Here is a 14,785-nt window from a genome sequence, read left to right as displayed (position 1 = left end):
TCATCCTAATTCTGTCTCTGATTCCAGGATTTTAAATTATAAACTGATAATTGATTGAGATGTTAGCCTTCACAGGAGAATTTACCTTGTAAGAGTGTCCTTTTGAAGACAAATTAACCTTCAAAATTTAAAGAAATATTGGGCACCACAAGAATTGGTCAGGGAGATATTTTGGGCTGGGGGGGAGCTATTTGTCAGTTCTCAAATAGCATCATATAAGCAGATGTCTACTAGTGAGGGCAAATCCTAATAGCATTAAAGCCAAAGATAGCCCTCTTCCTTTTTTTTTTTTTTTTTAGAACCCTCTCATGTCTAAAAGAAATATGGCTATATTATTTAGATGAATTTCCTATGGAAACAATAGTGAAGAGCAGAGGAGTCTAGATTGTGAATCAGTATGTGAATGACAACATAAATTCATGCAATTAAAATTGTATGAAAATTCATATAGATAAATTTGAGTATCTGAAACTATGAAAGATCATGAAAATATATGAGATAGCTTAGTAGGGTGAGATAAGTGTTGTGCAGTACTCATAGCTAATATTTTCAGGCCAGAACTAATTTCTTTGCATCTTAAAAATTTTTTAAATTATTTTTCAATATAATAACTATTGATGCAATTTTGGCTACAGGCCGAGAAAGGAATTGGAATTCTGTCTGTGTGTCTGTGTGTCTGTGTGTCTGTGTGTGTGAGATAAACCTTTTTGGAAATCTAATGGATCTTATGGATCCCTCCCAGAACAGTATTTCTAAGTATATAAAATACATGGACTTACAAAAGAAAACAAAGGTTAATGAAATTCCCTATTGGGAAGGCAAGCAATTTGATATAGGTTATGTACATATAGTAACATTTCCAAATTAGTGATATTGTAAAAGAAAATAGAACCCCCCAAAATAAGAAAAATAAAGAAAGCCAAAAAAATGCTTTAATAGGCATTTAGACTTCAACAGATCTTTCTCTGGATGTGAATAGCATTTTCCATCAAGATTCTTTCAGAATTATCTTAGATCACTGTATTGCCAAGAATAACTAAGTCATTCATGGTTGATCATCATATAATATTGTTGTTATTATAAACAGTTGTGCTCACTTTACTTTGCATTAGTTATTGTAAATCTTTACCAGTTTTTCTGAAAGTATCCTGCTTATTACTTCTTATAGCACAAATATTCCATTAGAATCATAAATCACCAGTTTAGTTATTCCCCAATTGATGGGCATCACCTCAGTTTCTAATTCTTTGCCACCACAAAAAGATTTATTATAATAATGTTTTTCTTCAGTATTTTTTATTCCTCCTTTACCAAATTTGTTACCAATTTTTCCAAGTGACTTTTTTTTGTGATTTTTTTTTGCGATTTTTTTGCATCATTTTTATTTCTTTCCTCAATGTTTTCATTTCCTCTTTTATTTTATTTTAAAATCTTTTTCTTGACCCTTCCAGTGTCCAGAACCAAATTCATATTTTAATTTAAGGCTTTGGATGTAGCTGCTTTGACTTTGTTGTTTTTTTCTTCTGATTTGTGATCTTCCTTTCCCTGATTTTTTTTTTTTTTTTTATTTTTTTTTTTTTTATTTTTTTTTATTTGGGATAAACATGGGTAACCGCATTTAACAATTGCCAAACCTCTTGTTAATTTTTCCCTCACCCCCTCTCCTAAATGTAAGGAACCAGTAATTTAAATATATTAAAATAAACTTGTACAATAAGTATACATGAAAAATTATTTTCACAAAAAATAGATAATTTTGTACAATTAGCTTTGGAAGGAAATCAAAAATGCAGGTGGCATAAATATGGGTTAAATTCAATTAATGGTTTTAGTTCTCCCAGGTTTTTTTGGGTTGCTAAATTCAGTTCTTTCCCATTAGAAATATTTGGTTGTCTCATTGCTGAGGATGGCGTCCATCAGAACGGTTCATCTAGTTTGTTGTTGAATATATAATGTCTTGGTCCTCCATTTCCTTAAATCAGTTGTGTAACTTCCAGGTTTTAAATTCCTGTTGGTTTTCTTACAGAACAGTAATATTCCATAATTTTCATATACCACAGTTCAATTTCCAACTGTGGACATCCATTTTTCAGTTTTAGCCACTGGGTTTAAAACTTTGTGCAAACAGGTCCCTTTCCCTTCTTTATAATCTCTTTGGATTAATCCCAGTAGTAACACTTGGGATCAAGGGTTCCCGTTTGATAACTTTTTGGCATAGCCAAACTACTAAAATGGTTGGATTGTTCCCTCCACCAACAATGAACAATTCCCGTTTTCCCAATCCCTCCAACAATCATCATTATTTTTCCTGTCATCTTACCAATCGCAGGTGTTAGTGTATCTTAGGTTGTTTTTTTTCTTTAATTAATAATGACTTGGAGCATCTTTTTCATATGATAGAAATAGTTTCAATTTCTTTCAAATTTCTTTCATATCCTTTGACCATTTTTTCAATTAGGAATGGCGATTTTTATAAATTATTAATTCTTATATTTTTTAAATGGGGCCTTTATCAGAACCTTTGACTGTAAAAAATTTTTTAGTTTTTGCTTCCTTCTAATTTGTCGCATTGTTTTGTTTGTACAAAAACTTTCATTTGGGTTAATCGAAATTTTCTATTTTGTGATCAGTAATGATTCTTTCCTTTGGTCATAAAACCTTCCCCTTCCACAGGTCTGGAGGTAAAAATTCCTATTTTCCTCTAAATTTTAATAATTTCATTCTTTATGCCTGGTCATAACCCATTTTGACCTTATCTTGGTGTCTGGGTAACTATGGATCAATCCTGTTTCTCCATATTAGTTTCCAATTTTTCCCAACAATTTTATCAAACAGTATTCTTATCCCAAAAAGCTGGGATCTTTGGGTTTTCAAAGACTAGGTTGCTATTTTGTTGATTTTTATCCCGAACCTAATCTATTCCACTGATCAACTAATCATTCCTTACCAATCCAAATAGTTTTGGTTTGCTCTAAATATAGTTTTAGATCTGGTACAGCTAAGCCACCATCATTTGATTTTTTTTTCATTAATTCCCTTGAAAGCCTTTTGTTTTTCCATATTGAACTTTGTTGTTATTTTTTCTAGGTCATTAAAATGTTTTTAGTCGTTGGTATAGCCAAATAAATGATTGTTTTAGGTAATAATGTCATCTTTATTATACTTGCGCCCATCCAAGGCATTTTATTTTTCAATTGGGATCAATTTAATTTGTGGGAAAATGGTCTGTAATTTTGCTCTAAAGTTTCTGATTTTCCTTGGGATGATTCTAAATTTTTATATTATCAGTAGTTACTTTAAATGGAATTTCTTTAACTCTGATTTGGATTTTTTATATATATAAGAATGCTGATGACTTATTGGGTTTTTTTTATAACCCAACTTTAAAGTTGTGGATTATTTCTAAAACTTTTGCAAATCTCTGGGGTTTCAAGTATACCATCATGTCATCGCAAAATGATAATTTTTCCTCATTGCCTATTCTTATTCCTTTAATCTCTTTTCATTTACTTGCTACGTTTCTAATACAATATTAAATAAATCGGTGATATGGGACCTTGTTTCCTCAACTTATTGGGAATGGTTGGTTTGTTCCATTACGGTTATGATGGTTTTAAATAGATGTTTTGATTATTTTAAGGAAAAGTCCATTTATTCCTATTCCTCAATTTTTAATGGAATGGATGTTGGATTTTATCAAATCTTTTTCTGCATCTATTGAGATGATCATATGGTTTTTGTTAATTTGGATTAAATGGCCAATTATATTGATATTTTCCTAATATTGAAAATCATTCCTGGTATAAATCCTCTTGACTAGTGTATTATCTTAGTGATTTTCTGTAGTCTTTTACTAATATCTTATTTAAGTTTTAGCATCAATATTCATTAGGAGATTGGTCATAATTTTCTTTCTTTTTCATACCTGGTTTAGGTATCATAATGTCGTGTATGAAGGAATTTGGTAGGATCCTTTTTCCTATTTTATCAAATAATTTATATGTTGGGGAATTGTTCTTTAAATGTTTGGTAAAATTCACTTAAATCCATCTGGTCCTGGGGATTTTTTTTTAGGGGAGTTGTTTAATTCTGTTCTTTTTTCTGAAATGGGGACTATTAAAATTTACTTTTCCTCTTTGTCTGGGAAGTCTGTTTTTGGGTAGTCATCCTTTCCTTAGGTTATCAAATTTATTCATAAAGTTAGCAAAATAACTCCTTATTTTTTCAATTTCTTTCATTGGTGGAAAGTTTCCCTTTTCATTTTAAGACTAATTTTATTTTTCCCTCCTTTTTCTAATCAGATTTCCAAAGGCTTATCTATTTTTTTGGCTTTTTCAAGGAACCAACCTTAGTTTTATTAAATTAATGTTTTTTTATTTCTTTTTAATTTCTCCTTTTTAATTTTAAATTCCAATTTAGTATTTGTTGGGGTTTTAATTTGGTCTTTTTTAGTTTTTTAGTTTTAAGAATTCATTAATCTTTTCTTTCTTTTTATTCAAGTAAGCCTCTAAGGATATAAAATTCCTCATTCCGCTTTTGCATCCCAAATTTTTATGATTCTCATCATTGTCATTATCTTGAGTGAAGTTATTAATTGTATCTATAATTTTGCTTCACCCAATCTTCTTTAAGATGGATTGTTTATTTCCAATTACTTTTTTCTATTTCCCCTAACTTTTTGTTGAAGTATTTTTTATTGCATCATGATCAGAAAAAAAGCCTATTTCTGCTTTCTTGCATTTAATTTTAGGGTCTTTATGTCCTAATATTGGTCAATTTTGAATGGTTCCATGTTTGCGGAAGAAAGTAATTCCCTTCTATCTCCATTTCAATTTTCCAAAGATCCAAATACCAATTTTCTAATATTATATTTACTTCTTTAATTTCTTTTTATTTGTTTTTGGTTTTTGTCTAATTCAAAGGTGATTTGAGATCTCCACTTTGTTTTTTGTCTATTTCTTCTTGCAACTCTTTTAACCCTTTCCAGGAAGTTGAGATACCATTGGTGGATATATTTTAATAATTTCCGTTGTTTATGCCTTTGAGGATGGTTATTCCCCTTTTAATTAGATCAATTTTCTTTTTGTTGTCGGATAAGGATTCCCCTTTTTTGATTTCACCGAAGCATAATGATTTTTCTCCACCTTTTTACTTTTACTCATATCATCCCCGTTTAAATGTGTTTCTTGTAAACAACATATTTTAGGGTTCTGACTTTATCCAGTCTGCTATCTGCCTCCTCTTTTGGGGAGTTCATCCCATTCAATTTACGGTTAAAATTCGTTTTCCTAAATAACCCCAATTTGGTTTTTATTCTTGCCTCCCCCAACCCCTTTCCCCTTTTAAAATTTCTGTATCATGATAATTTTCTATAGTCAAGGTCTTTTTTTAAATTGTCATTTGCTCATTTTTCCAGACTATTTCTTGACTTTTAACTTCATGTTAAAGTTGGATTCTGCTCCCATTCTGGAGGGGACATTGTCTTAAGATTCAAGTTTTTGGTATTGCTATGCTTAGAGCCAGTTCTGGGATCTGTAACTTTTCAGTTCCTCCAAGATGTTATGATCTGAGGGTAGGTGTGTTCACTGCTTTCCTAGTCTCTGCTATGGTTTGTGAATGATCACAACATTCTTTTCCACCTTAGAATTGTGACCAGTTCTATCCCTCTAGTGCCCTTTTTCCTTTAGTTGAATCTCAAATTGTGTAGCAATCAACAAATTTTAATTTAACAGACATCCCCAAGTTCCCCTGCTGGTTTGCCAAGCACAGCCTATTCTGGACTGTTCTCTACTCTTACCCTAGTAGGACAGACCTTTGCTTCTGACCTTTTAGGACCAATTCAGGGGTCTTCAAACTACAGCCCTCAGGCCAGCTGAGGACAATTATCCCCCTCACCCAGGGCTATGAAGTTTCTTTATTTAAAGGCCCACAAAACAAAGTTTTTGTTTTTACTATAGTCTGGCCCTCCAACAGTCTGAGGGACAGTGAACTAGCCCCCTATTTAAAAAGTCTGACAACCCCTGGCTTATACTATGAAATATAATATTGGGAAAAGAGAAAGATTACTGAGGACATCGCTAGTAGGTTATTTTCCTTTTGTCTCTACTTGTTTTATTGTTTTGTTTCGTTTTGTTTTTTACCTATAAGATATGCATAGAATCCTTCCTTACATCATACATTTATTTTTATTTGGGATGTGTAATTGCCATAGCTTCTGAGTAAGACAATTAGCACTCAACAAATTCTTGCGGCATTTACCACTTTGATCACGTTAATCACTACAGAGATTTCTAAGGGTAGGAAAGGGCCAGATATGACGTCTAAAAACTCTGCTGCTTTCTCTCTGATTTTGGACTAGTTTGTTAATTTCTCTAACATCCATTTCCTTCCCTGAAAAAAGAGGGTATTGGACTGGGTGACTATTATAGTCTCTTCTAGCTGTCAATCTGTCATTCTAAAAGATAAGGCAAATAATATTAAATGGAAAATAATATTAATAAACAATATTGAAAAAGAGGATGAATAATAAGGATGACTAAATTTTACACAGCATTTTAAGGTTTGTAAAGTGCTTTTTTTAAAAATTAAAAAAACATTTATATTCATTTCATAATATTTTGAAATTACAGAAATTACATGAGAGCAAAAACCCAATAGGACAGATACAACTAGAGAACAGTGTGTTTCAAAAGTTCTCAGCTTTCATAAGACTCTGGGAAAAGGGGGGGGGGGGAAGAACATCTATATAGCAACTACCATGTAATTTAGTGAAAGGGCTCAAATCTAGGCCCAGGAAGAGGCTGAGAGAAGCTTATGCAAACTTTCCACATCAAGGGGTTGTGAGTCCATTTTATCCGTCTCTTTCCTGCTGGATGTTCCCTGGACTATCCAGTTTTGGATCCTTTTCAATGTTGCATAAAGTGCTTTTACAAATATTATCTCAGTTTTATTAGATAGAAAAACAGGAGTATAAAGAAGAGCAAAATCCAGAAACCAAAACTCTTTATCAGGTACAGCTATATAAAATCATATATACATACAGCAAGGAATTGCAATGAAGTTCATTAGAGCTGAGCAAGGTGAGTCAGAGAAGCTGGCTGCAAGATTGTCAATCTGTTGCTGGTTTTGGAAAGAAAGGAAGGACTATTCATGGTAGAGCAAAGCAAAATTGATAAGGACCTAGCCGGGTGGAAGTTTTCTGTTGTTAATGCCTCTTTTTTCTTCTCTATCAGCCCAGGGTACATCCTGCCTTGCTATTCTGTTTCAGAGTTTTCCTGGGCAAATAAGTAATTTAAAAACCAAAGCTTGGCAATTAGAGCCTGTGACTCCCCTTTGTTAAGTTCTATGAGTTTAAAAACAAGCAGCAGTGTGTTGGCTTTGTTTATTTCTTGGTATTCTCTTCTCATTTAAGTGCATTTGGCAAAATGCAGGTTATACCTGGGATCAATTTTGTTCAGTCTCCCCTGCCTCATTTACAGAAAAATAGTCATTATATCCTTTAAAACATGTGTTCCCCTCTTCTCTTTTCGGGGATTTACATCTAAATAATCACTACTCTTGGCTGCCCCAAATCTGTAGAGTCAAATAAGCATCCATGGTTCCAACCTTCCAAAGCTATTAATGGAAGTTTTATGGGTGGGGATATTGGTAATGGGGCTGACTTTAGACCTTAAAAGAAATTCACTGGAGCGGAATTTGGGGAGTGGAGTGAGGAAGAATGAATGGAAAAAATGATGCAAACTAGTTTGTTAGTAACTCATACCCTAAAATGGTATAATTATACCTTGCGCATTTAAGGTTCCCTTCTTGTTGAATAGCCCAAGTAACTTATTTGTGTACCAAGGGACTTACAGAGATATGTGATCATAAAATCATAGATTCCAAATTGGAAGAGACCTCCAGAATTTCTAGTTCAATGGTCTTATTTACAAATGAAAAAATTGGGGCCCAAGGTGGCTAAGGCTCATGGGTGTATAGGATCAGAGATTGAGAGTTGGAAAGGAACTCAGAAAGCCACTGAGTCCAACACTACTTATTTTTAAATGAAATTGAGGCACAGAAAGGTTATATAGTTAGTAAATATAATATATTATCCTATATTAAATATATTAAATTATATATGACATGTAAATATAATTTAATATAAATTCAAATAAATAAATATATAATCTATATAAAAATTACATTAAATAAGTAAATATCATGTATTATAAATATTGTATATAGGATCATATTGATGAGGGTGAGCCTGAAACTGTCCCTCTGACTTTTGGGGTGAACGCTGAAACTCTCCTGACAGAGACTCACTTTCCTCATTTCCCTTTTGCCATTCAGACTTTTCAGGTTCTTGAATTCTTTCACATGGGACCTGTGCAGCCACCAGAAGGGATTCCCACAATTATCTTCACTGCCACTAACTGCATCATTTTGGTTCCCTGACTGGGAATCCTCAAAAATCTGGACAAGTAAAGCCTTTTCTTATTGTTTTATTCTATAGCTGGACACTCAAATACCTGGGAAGATTTGAGTTCTTGGAGCCCCAGGCTCGAGTAGAATTCTCTCAGGGAAGCCTGTATGGGAATACTTGCATTCTCTGACAAAAGTCCCCTTACTCAGGGAGCATTTTGTCATCTCTCCATCTCTAGAGACGTCTAGAGAAGAACAAGGTGCTATGGAATCGGGGAAACTAAGGCTTTTAGCAAAATGGGACAAAACACCCTTGTTTCTAAGAATCCTTTCTTAGGCAGAAACAATTTGGCTTGAAAGATCTCAAAACTGGAAAGCTTAAATTAAAACAGCATTGTAGGATGCTGCTTCAACTTGCTGGAAGGAAATCAAACTCCCTTCTTCCAGGGACAAGGCAGTCCCCCTCTGCATCTCTGTGCAGTCCCTATCAGGAGGCTTCTGAATCCCTTTCAGAACAGGACCTTCTCTGCTTGACTCTATCTCTCTCACCTGTACCAAATCCTGGGGCTTCCAGATTTTTTTTTCTCCTCCTCAGGATACTGATTCTAACCTCTGCCCCCTGAGAAAGGCAACAGATTTTCAGGGAGACAGACAAGAGCAGAGGGGCCTCTTTCAATGTCAAATCTCTCCCAGACTGAGGAGAAACCTGGCCATTGCTCTAAAATGGGACAGGGACCCCACCTAACTTTTTGAGGGGTCCAAGGCCAATGCCCTCCTTGATCTGTCCTGGGGAGATGTTAATATTAAACTATCTGCCCCAGATATACGGAGGAAGCTGCAGAAGTCATTATGTGGTCCCTCAAATTTCTCCCTTAAAACAGCTGTTGAAGTCTTTAATAATAGGGATCAGGCTGCAGCCGAGGAGAGAGGTCATGGAATTAAACTGAGATTTGGAGAAAAGTCTCTACTCTTGGCTGCTACTTCTGGGAACCACAAAGGTCTGTGCTTTAAACTCCCCAGTCCTTGTCCTGAGTTTGAGCAGGAGGAGCACTGGAGGAGGGACTGCTTACAGGGGATAAGCTGCCCCCCTTCCCCTTGCCCCTTTCAGAGGCAGAATTTGTGCTCAATCTTCTTGACTCCAAGCCCAGGAGGATTTGAGCCGAGGACCAGTTTTCTTTCCTTTGTCTCTATCATGTAACCTGCCAAGAATAAGAATATTCCTGGATCCTCTTATAACCTTTGGCTGACATAACCTTGTGGGTGACAATGGCTATAGTGGAGTAGGAATCAGAAGCCTTGAATTTAAATCTTGCCTCAGGTAATTACTAGTTGTGTGATAACATTTGTAAAGTATTTTGCACAGTGCTTGGTATATAGCAGGTGCTTAATAAATGCTTATTCCTGTCTCCCTTTCTCTATTGTAGAAAGTCATTAAACTTAGTTTCAGCCTCATTTTTCTTATATGTGAAGTAGGATTACTTCTTGGAGTTGTTGCAAAAAATGAGGTCCTGAATGACTAGGTGGGGTTGTCAGAGAAAGCCTGAAGTACTAATAAAATTATAATATGCCCCAAGGTAGCAGGGAAGGGCACCAATGGAGATCAGCTCAGTCTTCCAGTCCCACCCCTATGGAAGTTTTGGGAAACCCCACCTAACTATATTTAATCAGAAAGCCAAGTTATGATGTCACCCCCCTCCTTATTAAAGTTCCCCTATGAATCTGTCCATGGCCTATGCCATCTTTGCTGAACCTATTTTGAGTTAGCTGCCATGAGGTTCTTTCTCAAGGGGTCTTTCTTCTCACCCCTCCCCCATGCTCTTTCCTTTCACCCCTTACCCTATAACTCATGATATATTTCTCCTTATTATAACTAACCCTTTTAGGGTATTAAACTCCTCCATGGATTTCATCTACCAGTCAGTGGTGTCCTCCCCACATTATGGCATATTCCTTATCTTTTGGTTAATTGTGAATTCCACTGGGGAATTTGTCTTTTCTATTGTTAATTGTTAAAACCCCTTTCCTTAAAAAGAAAAATCAAATTACCTGCATCAAAAATGAAAAGAGTAAATTTACTATGAATGAAGAGGAAATTAAAGCAATAATTAGGAGCTATTTTGCCCAACTATATGACAATAAATCTGATAATCTAAGTGAAATGGATGAATACTTAACAAAAATATAGATTGCCCAGATTAACTGAGGAGGAAATAAATTACTTAAATAGTCCCATTTTAGAAAAAAGAAATTGAACAAGCTATTAATGAATTCCCTAAGAAAAAAAACCTCCATGGCTGGATGGATTTATAAATGAATTCTACCAAACATTTAAAGAACAATTAATTCCAATACTAGACAAACTATTTAGAAAAATAGGGAAGGAGTCCTACAAATTCCTTTTATGACATAGATATGGTGCTGATACCTAAACCAGAAAGGGTCAAAATAGAGAAAGAAAATTAGAAACCAATTTCCCTAGTGAATATTAATGCAAAAATCTTAAATAAAATATTAGCAAAGAGATTACAGCAATTTACCATTATAACCAAGTAGGATTTGTGCAGGGCTGCTTCAATATCAGTTAAACTATTAGCACAATTGACTATATCAATAATTGAACTAACAGAAATCATATGATTATATCAATATTTGCGGAAAAAGCATTTGACAGAATACAACACCCATTCCTATCAAAAACATTAGAGAGCATAGAAATAGAGTTTTTCTTAAAATGATAAGTAGCATCTAAAACCATCAGCAAGCACCATATATAATGGAGATAAACTAGAAGCATTCTCAATAAAACCCCTTTCCTTGATAACTATATGCTCTCCCAAATCTATTTCATATTTACCCCTTCTGGTATCTATTTTACCTCTTCATTTTGTCTGTAACCTTTTTCCATAAATAAAGGTACATTTTGATAACAAGAAAACCATTGTGAATTCTTCACATGTGCCTTGCACCCTGACCTTATATTTAGAACTAGGAATTGCTCTCAAAAATTCATCATTTGATATCAAACCTCATCACAAGGATAAAACAAAATGACATGTGTAACATGTAAAGTAAACCTTAAAAACTGGTAGATCAGTTTTAGCTCTTATCATTATTTAAAATGAATAGTCACAGCAGAGTTACAGTAGGGATGCAGGAGTGAAAGTTAACCTAATTTTTCAGTCTATACTCTTTCTTAAAAGTGGAATTTTTGGGGAAAGAGTTAGGGGGCTGAAATCTTAAGGATAAGAATTGTTTCAATTTAAAAAAAAAATATCTCCAGTACCTCACATAGCGCCTATCACATAGTAGGTGTTTAATTAATTTTTCCTGATTGATTAGAAATAGATTTTCCTCTTCCCTTTCTTCCAGTCAGAAATTAATGATGGCAATGAAGATTTAATTATTCTGCCCTAGAAGTACAGCCAATGAAAAGGGAACCATTTGCAGATGTGCTTAAAATAGGCCACTCCCTGGGGGACAGCCTGAGGGGAGCTGGCTAACCCCTCAGAATTCCTGGGAATCACTAGGGCTGTGGCACAGAGGAGCTGGCTTTCATTCCAACAGAAAGCTAAAACACAAAAGCCTAGGTAGAGCTTTTGTTCTCTGATTGGGTGGAGCTAGGGGTAGCTTGGACAGCCAGGGACTGGCTCTTTCTCCCTTTCTTATTTTGGGGTCATGAGCCTACTGGCTTCTATCTGTTTGTCCTTGGTAGTCCTGTTTCTCTCCTTGGGCTTAACCTTAATGCTTCTTTTGTCAAGGTAGATGGGTGGACTCCCGGAGCTCAACATAGTTGTATAGACTTTTATGTTTCAGGACTTGGGAAGGCAGATGTAAATATATAGCCCCCTCTTTTCTGTCAAAATCCAGGGATTTCTACACTATGAGAAAGAGGGGGGGGGGAAGAGAGAGGGGGAAAGAGAAACATGAAGGGAGGGAGGGAGGGAGAGAAGAGAAAAGAGAGAAAGAAGAGAGGAGGGAGGGAGACAGACAGACAGAGACAGAGGCAGAGAGAGACAGAGAACAGAGAGAGAGAGAGATACAGAGACACAGAGTCAGAGACAGAGACAGAGAGGTAGAGACAGAGAGAGAGAGAGAGAGAAGAAGACAGAGACAAAGAGACAGACACAGATACGAAAGGGACAGTGAAAGATTGTATGTGTGTGACAGAGACAGAAAGACAAACAGAAAGACAGAGTTTTGTGTTTGTGTGTATGTGTGTGTGTGTGTGTGTGTGTGTGAGAGAGAGAGAGAGAGAGAGAGAGAATCAGACAAGACAGAGATAGACAGAAAGACAGAGAGATAGAGAGAGAGTGGTGGGGAAGAAGAAATAGTCAGGCATTTCTATTTTCAGCCTGCCTTGTCTGAAATGCCTGGCGTCCAGCTAACCTCTCTAATAGATGAGCTAAGCTCTGCTCTGAGACAACTTCCCAAGGAGACCTAGTTGGTTGGCTTTATTTCATCTATTTGCAGTAGATGGCACTCGATTCCTTCAGTCTTGCCTGAGTTGCTACCAATAAGCAAGAACAACACCGTCCCCCTTCCTCAAACCCCCCTCTCCTCCCCTCTCTCCCTGTTGCCTGAGCAGGCTGGCTACCTATGTTACTGCTCTGGGAGAATGTAAATATAAAACAAAACATTTTATGCATTTTGAAAGAGCAGGGCTTTCTTACTGGGGCTCAATATTGATACTCCATAGACTTCTTTGGAAACTCCCTCTTCTACTGAACTTATCATTGCAATCTTTCATTCACTCAGAAAAAGCTACTACGAAAATCTCAGCTCATTTACCTTTGTCTCATCTGACTTCTAATGCCCATTGGTTGCCTGAAAAACAAAGATACAGCCGTTTTCCCCCTTCCTCTTAATCTTGCCCTTTCCTCCAACCTCCCCAGTGACTTCTTTGCCCATTTATATAATGTATCAAATAGAACATTGATTTAATTGTACCTATAGTATTATATATTTTTTTCTCTCAATATCTGCTCCTGTGGGAGAAAAGATGCTCCTCTGAGGGCAATTTTTCTCTAGTCATGCACAAGGCATAAGGCTGCATTTCGTTTCAGAGACCAAACCCTTAAAAACTTAGTTAATTCATATTTAGGAGGCAAGTATCTATGCCTATATGTATAAACATACATATATGTATGTATATATGTAGAATATAAATTTAATTGAACATTGAATAAGGCATATATGTGAATATATATGCATACACACATAGTATTTATGGATGAATATTGACTGGAGTAATCAAACTTTATATTTTGTCACTCTGGTGATAACTATCTATTTGAGCAAGTTATTTAGCTTCCCTGGTGCTCAATATCCTCATCTATAAAATGAGGAATTGTTGTAGATGATATCTGAGGATCCTTCCAGCTTTTATTCAGTGATCTCATCTATCTATCACACACACACACACACACATATATATGACTATTTATGCATCCATATTTTCTATTATATATTATCTTCCTATCTAATTCTTATCTATCTTCACAAGAAATTGTGTGTAGGCAGAACCCCCATAAGATTTCCTTAATCTTGTTACAATAGCAATATTGAAATATTACATGCTATTATGTTATAACAAAGAATGTTATATTATCATCCATATTTTCTATTATATATTATCTTCCTATCTAATTCTTATCTATCTTCACAAGAAATTGTGTGTAGGCAGAACCCCCATAAGGTTTCCTTAATCTTGTTACAATAGCAATATTGAAAAATTACATGCTATTATGTTATAACAAAGAATGTTATATTATAAATTTATATTAACCAATTTATATTATTAATATATAACCAAATAGGGCAACTACCTATTTCTACCATTGTTCTTAGGATCTTTAGTGGTGGATTACTTGGGACAAAGTAAATAATTAAATGGATTGACATACAATAAACACATAGCTTTTCATCTTTAGGAAACTTAATATGTATTGTGTGCTTCTTTTATGCCAGTCACTTATTTTATACAATTTGACATTGGGGTCACAAGATTTTGTCACATTCTCTAAGCTTAATGGGTACTTTTGATAAGAGTCTGTTTGTTCCATTAGTCCTCGTTATAGACCATAGGTTCTCAATGAATTTTAAATGAGGCAAGTTTCTAGGCTATTGAAGCATGTTTAACTCTGTCTCTTAAATAAATTTCTTAACTTTTCATGATATATGACATGTTGGGAGAACATGTTGTTATATTCCACCTCTATTTCTTGGGAATCTCTGTTATTCTGGGACAATCCTGATTCTCAAGATATCAATATATCTATCAGATGTTGTCATTGGAAGTTAAACATTTTTGCATGGTTGTTTTATAGTTTGAAAAAGATGCAGACTTACATGGACTTCTTCTGAAGACTGTTTTGATATA

Source organism: Sarcophilus harrisii, chromosome 3, assembly GCF_902635505.1.
Source record: "Sarcophilus harrisii chromosome 3, mSarHar1.11, whole genome shotgun sequence".
NCBI lineage: Eukaryota > Metazoa > Chordata > Mammalia > Dasyuromorphia > Dasyuridae > Sarcophilus > Sarcophilus harrisii.
The sequence above is the reverse complement of the archived record's forward strand: the minus strand, read 5'-3'. Positions refer to the sequence as shown.